This window comes from Thamnophis elegans, chromosome 4, assembly GCF_009769535.1.
Source record: "Thamnophis elegans isolate rThaEle1 chromosome 4, rThaEle1.pri, whole genome shotgun sequence".
Lineage (NCBI taxonomy): Eukaryota > Metazoa > Chordata > Lepidosauria > Squamata > Colubridae > Thamnophis > Thamnophis elegans.
In genome coordinates, this window is record NC_045544.1 from 115467092 (window position 1) to 115480988 (window position 13897).

The 13897-nt window shown below is 43.5% G+C and overlaps 1 protein-coding gene and 1 long non-coding RNA gene across 3 annotated transcripts in view; one reads left to right on the forward strand and one right to left on the reverse strand.

The window, feature by feature from the left end:
* Window positions 1–2173: 2173 nt before the first annotated feature.
* LOC116507131 lies at window positions 2174–9580 on the reverse strand. The gene is made up of 4 exons (XR_004255160.1): window positions 9479–9580; window positions 8365–8484; window positions 3085–3211; window positions 2174–2393 (listed from the first exon to the last, which is right to left on the reverse strand). It is a non-coding gene; the product is annotated as an uncharacterized LOC116507131 (long non-coding RNA).
* A 195-nt stretch (window positions 9581–9775) lies between these two features.
* Window positions 9776–13897, forward strand: part of MAPRE3 (microtubule associated protein RP/EB family member 3) — a 36493-nt gene continuing 32371 nt past the window's right edge. The window contains exon 1 of one of the 2 annotated variants that reach the window (XM_032215903.1): window positions 9776–9927. The gene's annotated coding sequence lies outside the window, so the exon portion shown is untranslated. The remainder of the gene's footprint in view (window positions 9928–13897) is intronic. The other variant, XM_032215902.1, reaches the window with a different exon arrangement.

The following is a 13897-nucleotide window of genomic DNA, read 5'->3' on the forward strand; positions in this document are numbered from 1 at the left end:
ACTAACACAGTACCACAATCTAGACTACATTCAAGCAGTAGTGAATCAAGAGGAAAACTTCTTGATACTAATCTAAAATTGGGTGGGCACATGTGGTAAATGGTAATATTTCATGCCGTTTAGAATTTTATAAATATATTTCCATCTTACTTTCTGTTATTCTCTCATACACATATAAAGGCAGATCTTTTGCCAGCCTGAAAGCTCTCTTGTCAATCTAGTATTGCCAGTTTCTCAGCTTGTCCAATTAAATCCAGAATATTTTATCAATACTAGACTGGGGAAATGATTCTTAAACCAGATTCTCTACACATCCATACTCCAACACTGATTTACAGTCTCATGCAGATATTGGCTCCAGCCCTCTGCCCAAGTATATCTTAATGTGGAAAATTCCTTAGGATGTGGAAATTTTGACCATTTGATTTATAATTATCAATTCCCAGGCTGGACAATGAATTCCTTGATTGCTTGGCATTTTTCAAGCATTCCCCTCAGAAAATAACTAATGTTCCCATCTGGGATTGCCATGTAGTGATGGCCTTGGAAGGGGACTTGACCCCCCTGCCCAGGTAAATAATAAGGTGAAAATTGATTATGGGTTTGCAACTAACCCTCAGTCCTCTCAAACGGAAGAGAAAGGAGGAAAGCCTGTAGCAAGGCACATTATAAGTTCCTGCCTTAATGCAGTCTCAGAAAATCTCACAACAGTGCTTTTTATAATCTCATGGCGCCCCAGACACCTGGGAACAAAGAATTGCATTCCACACATTGAGTCAAATTGCGCAAGTGCCTTTGAAATTGAGTGATTTCAAGCAGAGAGCAGAAGCTGATCACCTTTATAATCCGAAATGCGCACACACACACCCCACACAAGTATATGTAGCTTGTCCTGTAAAAAGGTTGCTGTTCCTTTCACTGGCTCTACTTTGGTCTGATGAATTCAGTAGGACGTTCTTTTCTATGGTTCGTTTCCTAGAGAGAAAACACAGCATTTATAACTGTTCATCCTTCTATCTTTCCTGCCCTTAGAAGATCATACATAGAGCGTCTCCTTCCATGATATGAACTCTGATAGAATGGGAGACCTTAGTGGATGAGGCATCAGTTGTATGCTTTCTCAAGCCATGCTCTCAAAATATGATCAGAATAGCATAATTAAGAGTCTGGCTTGTTCTGAAACAGAACTATAAAAGAAAACATATATGCGCAAAACATCAAAAAGTCCTCTAAGCAGATCCAAGTGAGAGAGCCAAGGTGGCGCAGTGGTTAAATGCAGCACTGCAGGCTACTGCTAGATCAGCAGGTCAGCGGTTCAAATCTCACCGGCTCAGGGTTGACTCAGCCTTCCATCCTTCCGAGGTGGGTAAAATGAGGACCCAGATTGTTGGGGGCAATATGCTGACTCTCTGTAAACCGCTTAGAGAGACCTGAAAGGCCTATGAAGCGGTATATAAGTCTACTGCTATTGCTATTAAACTATTCATTAATAATTGGAAGTTAAGAGTCTGTTTCCGTGACTAGAATACCTCAGAGACATAACGGTCTCAGTCCTATGGGTACTGCCTCTTTGGGATTGAAAGGCGTGATATTTCTTTCACTTTCTCTTCTTTTTCCTTAGGTTTAAAATTCACTGGTTCTGCTGTTACGATGAAATATTCTGGAGTCCCAAGAGCAGACCAAGGCAGTAAAACTCTGAACTATCTATGTTGTGCTACACCAAGCATAAGATCTCTATGCAATTGGTCTATGTGGATCTCTACCTTCCATTACCATACAGTAAACACTCCCCCACCTCCAATTTTAAATGTTCTTATTTCTCCACCATAAAATGACAATATGGCTGTGGTCACACAACATATTTAACCTAGATTACTGAATTAATCAATTTTCTGACAGCATACAACACAATAAACTATAATCTAATCAAATAATACATGTACACACTAAGACAGACAAAGATCCAAAGTTAATACTAACCAAACTGCGTATTTATATTAATTTTAATTAAATCTATGCCCCGCCTATCTCACCACCAAGTAACATACTGTGTGAATGTGCCCACCGCTTTATATGTTCAGGTTTTATACTATGCAAAACAAAGACTGCCAAATGGAAAATTCAAAGAAACATAAAGAAGAAAACAAAAGAAGAATTCAGAAGTATACTCATTCATTCACATATTTTTGTACTTCTTAAGGCCTACCCTGATTAGTGCTCTCTGTGTTTGGACAGTTAAAGCTTGCCGGTCTGGGTAGGTCTTGTTAATGAACTATCCTTCCTTTCTATATTTTCAGCCAAGCAACTGGGTAGATACTCAGCACTGGTATTTTCAGTTTCCCCATAAGGCTCCTGGTGTAGGATTACTCCATCTCATTCTATGAATTCAGCCACTGTAGAGAATAGAGAAATGGGAGACAGGAGGAAGATTTACCCCCATTTTATCAAATACTTAGGAGGCAGGGGCTTGGCAGCACAAGAAAACAACAACCAAGAGCTTAATAGCCACCCATCAACTCCCCAATATACATTTAAAAAGCTACACACAACAGGCACCATATAAATACACAGGAAACAGCCCAACGCACACAGAGAAGTTCCCTAAGGATGGGCTCCAGCATGAGAGGAGACAAAACCTTTGGTCCCAGTGACTGACACAGGCTGGATCCTGCAACATTATCCTGGGTCACACATATTTGCTTTCATATGTTATAGGAGGAAGAGCTGCTGCTAAGGCAAAAGCCAGATAAAAAGAATCTTAAGTTTGGGGCAAAACTATAGTATGCATAAAAAATCCAGACAAGCCCTTCCTTAGTTCACACGAAAACGATGGGACTCTGCTGACACATTCAAATTTGCAACATTCTGTTAGTATAACTTTACCCTGTTGCCAGAGAAGTTGGCTGACACTGAACTTTGATTGAGTGTCTCAAACCTGGCTCTATGCCAAGTTTGACCTTCCCGTTTCCCTCCAACTTGAGTTCAGAGAAGTGACAGTCTAGCAGCTTAGTTGTATATGCTTGTGTTGTAACCAGAAACATTTGTGTTAGCCTGTCATTCAGGAAATACTTATTTTACACTCACCCTTCACAATCATCATGAGAAGTCACTAAATAACAGCATTTTTCTTTTATCCATTGTTTCTCCTTCAATAAAGTGGATGAGCATAAAACATACCTCTCCGAAATCAGATTGCTTCAGGGGCTTCTTCCTGAGTATGAAAAGAAGTAGATGTGTTCAGCATGGGAACAATGATAATCCTACACCATTATCAGCCCTGGCATTTCTTCAAAGTAAAATAGCAATAGCAATAAGACTTATATACCACTTCACAATGTTTTACAGCCGCCTCTAAGCGGTTTACAGAGTCAGCCTATTGCCCCCAACAATCTGGCTCCTCATTTTACCCACTTCGGAAGGATGGAAGGCTGAGTCAGCCTTGAGCCTGGTGAGATTTGAACTGCCAAATTGCAGGCAGCCGGCAGGCAGCAGAAGTAGCCTGCGGTACTGCACTCTATACAGTGTGCCACCACGGCTTTCATGTGCAATATTAGGATTGGTTATCAGGATATTATCAGGACGTTTTATCAGGATTAGCCTATGAGCGTTACAAGTACCCAATGACCATGAATGATAGCAAAGAAGTACATAAAACTTAGGATGTTTTGGTCCCATCTGCTTGGTCATCTAGATATTTGTAAATGGGGAATGACAACCCTAATAAAACATCACAGCGACTCCATGCAAACTTGGAAAGTCCATCAGCTTTTGGTGTAGCCGATATATTTGCCTCCAAACTTAATAGTCGGGTTAACTTTATCTCCATGAAGCAAGCATATTTCTCAGCATTTGGTCTCATTGATCCCTCAAACGACATTAACGTAATTTTGCCAGCTCATTTATGAACATCAAGCAACCTCCTTGCATTTTTGTTGCTGCTGTAACTTTTTCTCTAATAACGGAGTTCACCTCTGTTTTGAATGCTGTGGCTATGCTATGCACTCTCTGTAAACTATAGGCTTCGGACTGCAAACCTGTCTCCTCTCTTGCAACACCTTAAAGTAGCTTCATGCTTTCCCAGGATCCTGCAGCAACTATAGAAGGAAACTGTTTGAGCTCGGGACCAGATGCATCTGTCTGTGCATATGTTTTAGACAGTGTAATGTTTGTATTCCTTCATACTTGGCAGCACCATTTGTAGACTGAATCCAAACAATTCCACAGTGTTGGTAAGTTATACTCAGATCTGTTGTTCAAGAAAGAGAGAAACAGGCTGATATATACCACTTCTGTGTATTCTTTCAAACGGAGATGTTTAAGGTTAAATGTTTTCCTGGTATCTCAAAATATTGATGGGAAACCATGCCCAAGGACATGCAAGATTGTAGAGAAAACATACACATTCTTCCTGATCTATTTGCTGTAGATAGGCAAAAAGAGAGGATTGCAGTTGCCTTCCAAGTCCTAATGAAAATAATGCTTTAATCTTCTACTACAGATATTTAATTATGCAGTACCTGGGTTAGATAAGAACCAGGCTTTGATTTTTAATACTGCCCTTCTGTTCGATTTTGTTTTGTCGTGCTTCTTGGTGGTAAAAGGGACAGGAAGAGGTGGCCTAAGGGATGAATATTCTGCTTTTCCTAAGAATTTTCCTAAGACTTCTATAGAAGTATGGAATATATATATATTAAATGTTTGTAATTTATCTTAAATTATGTAGGAGTCTGTGAGTATGGCCACACAATATTTTTATTGTGCTTGTTTCCTCTTTTTGCTGCCTCCTCAGTAATTATCTTTCTGGTTATTTCCTATAGTGTTTTATCTCAATGTGTTCTTTAAACAAAAGCAAAACATAAAAGATAACACATTGGATTTTAGGAAGTAGAAATAAATGTAGGCACCCAACTAATGGAGGAATCCTAGGATGCATTTGAATGAAGAGGATGGACTTGGTTTGTTAGCCCAATTTTGTCAACTAGCTTTTCGACTTCTGCCTGAGTTTTGCATTCATTTGTGGGATTAGGGGATAAAAGGCAGGGAGACCGTGGGTAAGTCCACAACCTCCAACTCTTTCTCCTCTTAGTAACATTGGAAACAACACAGGTCCTTCCTAAAAAAGAACTGAATCTGGTCATTTCTGTTCTTTTGTAATTTGAGCTCTGAGATGTGGAGCTGGGCAAGCAGGGTGGGTTTATACACAACTGTTTAGAAGTAAAAACCTAGCTAGTTGCCCTGCTCACTTGAAACACAGAGCCATGGGAACCCTGAATAAGAGTGGAAGAAACAGTCACACTATCTATACTTCTGGAAACAGAAATTGTGAGACCTATTATAACATAAGGTAAGGTGACCAGACTTTCGTGTAATCTTGCAATGTTCAATGATCTTCTAGTAGCAGTTTTGAAGAAAAGAAAGCTTAAGGTGGATTTCATCCCTTCTTTAGCAGCACAGTGTAAATTTTTATTGTTATATACTTTAATATTATTGCCAATTGTGTGTATGAGAGAGGCAGGGGGACACTCATGGGAAGTGATCATACAAGTCCCTACAGTTTTGTTAATAAGATTTCAGAAGCGGTTTGCATTGCCTTCTTTGTAGGGTTCAGAGAAAGTGACTGGACCAAGGTCACCCAGCTAGCTTTGTGATTTTGTGATTTGTGATTTTATTAACATTTGTAGGCCGCCCTTTTCCCTGAGGGGACTCAGGGCGGCTCACATAAAATCAGGGAGGGGAAGTACAAACAGTAACATAGACACATATAATAAAAGTAATAAACAACATACATTCATCATTCGGGAGGGGCGGCTATCCTTGTCCCCAGGCCTGACGGGCTAGCCAGTTCTTGAGGGCTGTGCGGAAGGCCTGGACGGTGGTGAGGGTACGAATCTCCACGGGGAGTTCGTTCCAAAGGGTCGGGGCAACTACTGAGAAGGCCCTCCTCCTTGTAGTTGCCAGCCGGCACTGGCTGGCTGATGGAATACGGAGGAGGCCCAATCTGTGTGATCTAATTGGTCGCAGGGAGGTGATTGGCAGGAGGCGGTCTCTCAAGTATCCAGATCCACTACCATGCAGGGCTTTATGAGTGACTAATAGCACCTTGAAGCGCATCCGGAGATCGACAGGTAGCCAGCGCAGCTCGCGGAGGATAGGTGTTATGTGGGTGAACCACGGTGCACCCACAATCACTCGCGCGGCCGCGTTCTGTACCAACTGAAGTCGCCGGATGCTCTTCAAGGGCAGCCCCATGTAGAGCACATTGCAGTATTCCAGCCTAGAGGTCACAAGGGCCCGAGTGACTGTTGTGAGTGCCTCCCGATTCAGGTAGGGTCGCAACTGGCGCACCAGGCGAACCTGGGCGAATGCCCCCCTAGTCACAGCCGTCAGGTGGTGGTCAAACGATAGCTGTGGATCTAGGAGGACTCCCAAGTTGCGAACCCTCTCTGAGGGGTATAAAATTTGACCCCCCAGCCTGAGTGATGGAATATTGGTCGAATCTTTGGGAGGGAAACACAACAGCCACTCGGTCTTTTCTGGGTTGAGCACAAGCTTGTTAACCCTCATCCAGTCCCTAACGGCCTCAAGGCCTCGGTTCATCACGTCTGCCGCTTCATTGAGTTGGCACGGGGCGGACAGATACAACTGGGTATCGTCCGCATATTGATGGTATCTGATCCCGTGCCTGCGGATGATCTCTCCCAGCGGTTTCATGTAGATGTTGAATAGTAGGGGGGATAAGACCGAGCCCTGAGGCACCCCATATGTTAGGGGCCTAGGGGACGATCTCTGCCCCCCCACTAACACCGACTGCGACCTGTCCGAGAGGTAGGAAGAGAACCACCGCAACACGGTGCCTCCCACTCCCACCTCCCGCAGTCGTCGCAGAAGGATACCATGGTCGATGGTATCGAAAGCCGCTGAGAGGTCAAGGAGGACCAGGATGGAGGAATGTCCTCCATCTCTGGCTCTCCAGAGATCATCGGTCAATGCGACCAAAGCGGTTTCTGTGCTGTAACCGGGTCTGAAGCCTGACTGGAAGGGGTCGAGATAGTTTGCTTCCTCCAAGGACCGTTGGAGCTGAAAGGCCACCACCTTCTCAACAACTTTCCCAAGGAAGGGAAGGTTGGAGACTGGGCGATAGTTATTAAGAACAGCTGGATCCAAAGATGGCTTCTTTAGGAGGGGTCTCACCACCGCCGCTTTCAGTGCGGCGGGGAAGTTCCCCTCCCGAAGAGAGGCGGTCACAACCGCCTGGATCCAGCCTCGTGTCACCTCACTGCTGTTAGTAACCAGCCATGAGGGACACGGGTCCAGTACGCAGGTGGAGGCACTTACAGCCCTCATGGCCTTGTCCACATCCCCGGGGGTAACATCCTGAAACTCAGCCCAGAGATGTTCCACCTGATCCTCTTGTGCCTCGGCTGGAACTGCGGGGATGGAGTCCAAGTCCGACCAAAACCGAGCAATTTTGTCCGCTAAGAATTGGGCATAGTCCTCAGCTCTGCCCTGCAAGGGTTCCCCCGCTTCCCTTTTATTTAATAGGGAGCGGGTTATCTTAAACAGGGCGGCTGGGCGGGACTCAGCGGACGCAACTTTGTGCTTAAAGTGGGTCTTGAACTCACAGTCTTTATAGTCTGGTGCCTTGACAATTGTACCAAACTGGTTCTCTTGTTATTGACTTCCGTCCAAAGGTTCTTGCAATTCCTTCCAATATGTCTCATCCACTAATGTCACAAACATTTTTCCTCCTCAGCTGACATAATTCTAAAAAAGCTGCACTGCACTGAACTCCAGATTGTCCTTCCTCATGCTCTGCTGGCTTTATTACCTTTGTTTATAGCTTTCTAATCACTGTGAATTTGCCTATGCATAACTTAATTAGAAAAGGTTCAAAACTATGAACTTTGTTCCAGATTTCAGACTTGGCACTGGGGCTTATAATGGCAAATAATGTCAACAAGAAAGTAAGCCTCTGTGCAGTGTTAAAGCTCTTTGCCTTCCCCGCACAAATAGCCACATCCCATCTTTGATCTGGAAACAGTTTACAGTTGGTCCTCAACTTACAATCATATATTTTGTGATCAAAACCAAGTTATGATGGCAATGAAAAAAGAGACTCATGACTGGTTCTCACACAACCATTGTAGTGTCCTTGTGGTCATATGATCAAAATTCAAGCACTTGGCAACTGGTATCTATTGCGTCCTTCCCGATCAATGGGGAAAGTCAGAATAATGTAATTATCATGTGATTCACTTAACAACTAAGGCAAAAAAGATGGTAAAATTGGGTGCAACTCACTTAATAACTACCTCAATTAGAAATGGAATTCTATCCTAATTGTGGTGGTATGTCGAAGACTACCTGTACCAGCCTTGATAATTCTCTTTCTGAATATGAAATTGGTGGTCCTTCCAGCATTGGCTTCCAGTGAAATGGTTAATATAAAATCCCTTGTTGACTTTCTCAACCAAGGCAGCTGTCCTGTCCAAAAAGAAAAAAAGGTTAACAGGATTAGATTAGCATGACTTCACAAATATCTGAATAATTTATAAAAACTTTTCTTATTTTATCATGGTTTATGATGCAGTACATCAGCCTTCAACAAGATATATTCCAGATGTTTTGGGACGACACTTCCCAGAATTTGTAAGGCAATCAGGTAGGAGTTATTCTATCCCGGCATAGGTATGCAACATAGGTTTCTACAATTGTTCTTTTAAAGGGCAAAAAATGTGAGCTATCTTGTCAAAAGACTTTTAACAGAGGGGAATGTCATGAAACATTATCATCATAACCATCCCATGGCTTTTATGAACATCCACCTTTTTGCCGCTGTCTAAGGTGGCCGAGAGTCAACTTGTTTTCCTCTTGTTTCTATCTTCAGCCATGCATGGGTCTTGTTTTGCTCTTACCAAGTTTGAAATGACATCTCTTAATGCCACTTTTTCCATTTTCAGGGACAGAACATTAGCTGACATTCCTTTAGGCTGCGGGCAATTTTTCTTTAATGTTTGTAGGTCAGTGGCTGGTGCTTCCAAAAGAGGTCTCCCTTTGGCAGCCAAAAAGATATTGCAGATGTCATGGTGTACTAAGACATGTCTTTGGACAGCATTTCACAACTTATAAGATGAACTGAACATGATTTCAGTAGAATTTACTTATGTACAGAAGCATACAGTATACAGAAGTATTTTGTCTATTGCATTAGGATGTCCATTGAGGTGCAATGAACTAAAATCTCTCAAACTGAGGATTTACAATCTCCAAGAAGGCTTTTAACTATTGTTGAATTGAGTACGTATCTTCCAATAAGATAATAGTTTCACGGTTACAAAGTCTGGAAGCATTTTATTTAAAAAAAAAAAGATGGTGTCGGGAGTACGAAACTCCCATGTTCTCTGTATTTTATTGATTTTTTAAATCCATGGAAAACCCGCTAAAGCGCAAGAGAAGAGGAGGCTCGGAAGCCATCTACCGAAAAGAGGTGGATGCAGAAGACACGAGTGGGTTCGTCCTGTGTGCAAGAGCTCACTGGATGGAGCTTGCCACAGCCGGGATGGCGATCTCCCTCGATCTGTCAAGAGACACAGCGCGAAGAGGTGGGCACTGTGAGGCAGCGTGTAGGCGGGACTTCTCCCGCCTCGGTTGTCATGGGAGCAGCAGCAAATCACTCGCGGTCTCTCCCCCCTTGTGGTTGCTATGACAGCGGGAAGGGCGGGGTTGAAGATGAGGCCTAGCCATCCTGTGCTTGGTTAGGGGGCGGCGCATGCGTGGGAGCCTCCTCCCCCTCCCCGCAAAGCCGACCCGGTCGGTGCGGACTCGGAGGAGGAGCCGCCGCCGCCTCTGCTATCGTAAGAAGTCAGGCCGGTCGGCGGGAGGGCAAAGACGGAGCCAGCCAGCCGCCGTTGCCGCGCCGGCACCGCCGTGAGTGAAGGGAAGGCGGTTGGGGAGGGCAGAAGAAACAAGAGGGAGCCCCTTTCCCCGCCGCCTGCGGGCATCGGGGAGGCGGAAAGTGCCCCGTCACGGTCCCTCTCCGCTTGATGGGGGGACCCTTTGCGTTCCCCTTCCCCGAAGGGCCACCGCTGAGGGGGTCTTCCCTAGAGCGCAGGCAGATCGGGGCAAAGGGTGCTTATTTGAGGCTGCGGTTGCCACCGCCGCTCGCCTTCCTTCAGGGGCCGGCGTGCGGTGGTTGAGGGGCCGCGCTGCCGCTCGCCCTCATCCCGCTTCTGCCCCTCGGCGGCGGCGGCAGGGGCGAGAGCGCGCTGTGTCTGCGGGAGCAAATGTCCCGGCCGCGTCCTGGTCCTGGCTCGCCAGGTGGGGACCTGCTTGCGCGCTGCAGGCCGCCGTGACTCGGCAGAGCGTCCTCCTCGGGGATGATGGGGATGCACTTCATAACAGACAGAGAGAGAGAAGGTGGCAAGGTGCGATCTCTCCCGGGCAGCCGTGGAAGAAGCCTCCGCTGCTGTCAGGGAGGAGGGGGGGAAACCGCTTTCTTTGCTGCGCCACGGATGTCGCTGCAGAAGGGGCTCTCGGACTTCTTGCCGTGGAAGCCGGGAAATCGAGTCTTTGCGGGTCTCCCGGTCTCAGCCTCTTGTAGGCAGTTTCAAAATTCGGGGTGTGGACCATGCGGGGATTTCTAGTTGGAGGCTCAGGAGTTTCTTTTGAGTCTCTCCCTGCACTGACTTCACCAATGCCTGGACTAAAGGGAGAATTTAAGAAAGATTGAAGTTGCTGGGGGAAAAATTATGTTAGGAAAAGTAAAGTCCCAAGCCTGGCCTGCTGCAAAACTGGGTGCAGATTAACTTGAGTAGGCTCTGAACATCCCAGTGACTTGGTTTTTTTGCAAAGCCATTTGTGATTTTTTTTTAACCAGCAAGTCACTGATCTTGATCGTTCACTGTGAGATGTGATGATATTCGTAGCCTTGATTAGAGATACATGAATATATATATGAAGTGACTGAGTAACTCTGTAGACCTTTGGAATGCAGAATGGCTGGTCCACTGGGTTGGATGGCCTAGAAAATGCCTTTTTTCTTTTGTGATTATCAGGTCACTCATCATCAGGATAGTGCTACACAGATACAGGCAGATGATTCACAGATTTTAGGAGGTGCTGGTTCAATTTCATCCATCCTAAAGTAAAAATAAATAAATCCCATTTTCCCAAATCCAAGTTAATACATTCCATCTTCCCCTTGGAAAATAGGTGCTTATATTAAATTGTCATAGGCATGAAGATTTTATTTAAAATAAATATTTATGCATGCATACACACATCAATAAAATATTCAGAGCAGTGTAACATCTGGACATAGAGATCTTTGATGAGATATTCTGGGTATACTAAATACTGTATAGCCTGGTTATGGACTGAATACATTTTCTGGATTCTCATGTATTGAATCATAAATTAATTGACAGGTTGGGATTGATTAATACGCCAAATCATACAAACCCTGAAGAAATTTTTGTGAATGACTCTGATGCATATTTATTGTATTTTAGAACACAGCCTCTCAGAATTGAGGAAAACCAAGTAATCTGTTGACAAATTTATCCAATACTGTTTATTGTTTTGTACTTTTTGAAGAAGTATCATTGTGTGTATCTGTGCACTCACACACCTTCAAATCTGTATTGACTCCTGGTGATTAGCAATAGCAATAGCAGTAGACTTATATACCGCTTCATAGGCCTTTCAGGCCTCTCTAAGCGGTTTACAGAGAGTCAGCATATTGCCCCCAACAATCTGGGTCCTCATTTTACCCACCTCGGAAGGATGGAAGGCTGAGTCAACCCTGAGCCGGTGAGATTTGAACCGCTGACCTGCTGATCTAGCAGTAGCCTGCAGTGCTGCATTTAACCACTGCGCCACCTTGGCTCAGGATTGCCTGGACAATTCCTGTAAAATTTTAGAAGTTGTTTGCAATTGCCTTCTTCCTAGGTCTGAGAGAGAGTAATTAGCCCAGAATCACCCAGCTGGCTTTGTGGGGCGGGGGTGGTGGTGTATATCGTATCCATCTTTGGCATATTATGGCAGATTGTGAGCTGGAGCACCATTACAAGCTGGCAATCGGTCACTTCTGGACTATATTTGCTTACAATACGGGTAGTCCTTATGACCACAATTTGGACTGGAACTCCCATCACTAAGTGATGTGGTTGTTAAATGAGACATGCCTGACTTTACAACCTTTTTGCCATGATTGTTAAGCAAATATTCTTAAGTCAACCATTGACTTCGGTTGTCAGAAGCTTCCAGGGATGGCTGCAAATACAATTGCATGAAGTTGGGATGCTGCAACTGTTATAAATACATACTGGTTGCCAAGTAGCGAAAGTTTGATCATATAACCACAGGGACTCTATGACAGTCATAAGTGGAAGGACTAGTCATAAGTTACTTTTTTCAGTGCCCTCATAACCAAACAGGTGTTAAACAAATGATCATAAACAAATGATACCTATGCTGGTCAGCTTGGCAGTGTACCTGATCTCTCTGGTAAGTAGATGAAGTTTCATGACAAGAACATTATTTCTTATAAATTCTGCATACTTACTTGAGTGAATGCCTTATTTTAGAATTCCAATATGTCTTCTGGGTACTTGCTACAAAAAGCAAGAGAAAGCACGGTCATGATTACCTATCAGATTTCTTTTAGTTGTATTTTTCATGATCTCTCGCTCGTGCCTGGTCCTCTTTCTAGCACTTGTTTTTCTTTGTGCTGTGTCATAAGATACCCCAGGTTCTCCTGATAAGACTGATTTAGTCTACCCATTTCCCTGCTGGGCAAAGGGAATGGAGGTCAAGAGGTCTTTTAATCCTCGGGTGGGAGATGTAAACTTATCTTACAAATACAGTATTTGAGTAGCCAAGTAACTCTCTTATGTTGAGTGCTTCTGATGTGATTGTATGAACTATATGAACACACTTCTGAAAAACTGATGTGAGAGATCTGCAATGGTTTCATTTATATGTGTGGCTGTTATATTTCTCCTTTGACTTCTTGCTGTCCTTTGATAATTGGCTCTTGCTTCAATTATGTTTAAATGGTGAAAGAGAAAGGCTTTTTAACCCTGCCGTGAAATGGTTCCAACTATTCTGTATGACCTGTCTAAAATTCAGTTTTGATCACTATTATTGAGCTGCCATAAATATTTATGAGACTGGTTGATGGAATAATTGGTATTTAAAAATGAGGTGTTTCCTAAATGAGCCTTCCTGGTTTTTTTCTGACTATGCATGGCACTTAGTGTTTTGGAGATAAATAGCTCTGTGTATATTTGGCTGGTTATTTTCTCTTGGATCCAAAGATGTCCCTCTTAACTAGTTTTTGAGACCTGACTCCTTTTGATGATGTCTATAAGAATTCCCATTAACTTTATAGAGCCTAATGAGATTAAAGAAAGAGAGGAAAAAGTGGAGGAGAATGAGGTAAGTTTTTAAAATGTGAGTGTCAGAGATAAAGTTGCTTGAAAAACTAGTGTTTGCTGCACTACATTAAACTTACAAAAGGAAGAGGAAACTGGAGAAAGGAACAAATTTTTGAAACAATTGAAAATACAGCTTGGAAGGTGCACTGTTTCTTGTTGAAGTATATATCTTTTCATAAAAGTAACATCAGAGTTGTATGCTCTATCTTTGAATAGGCCTTTGTAATTTCAGATTTCAAGGCAGCTGTAGATTTTTTAGCTCAGACTTTAAACAGCTGCTAATAAATATCTGTCTGATCTTCTTTTGAAAATGTTCAAGAAATTTCTCAACCTCCCTAGGCAGCTGCTTCAGCCAATCCTTGCCTCATCCTCAGTTTCTGTCTGTTTTTCAGCAATGTTTTCAAAACTTGGGATAGGCAAAAGTTAAGGACATCTTGCAATAAAGGATTTGAGTTTTG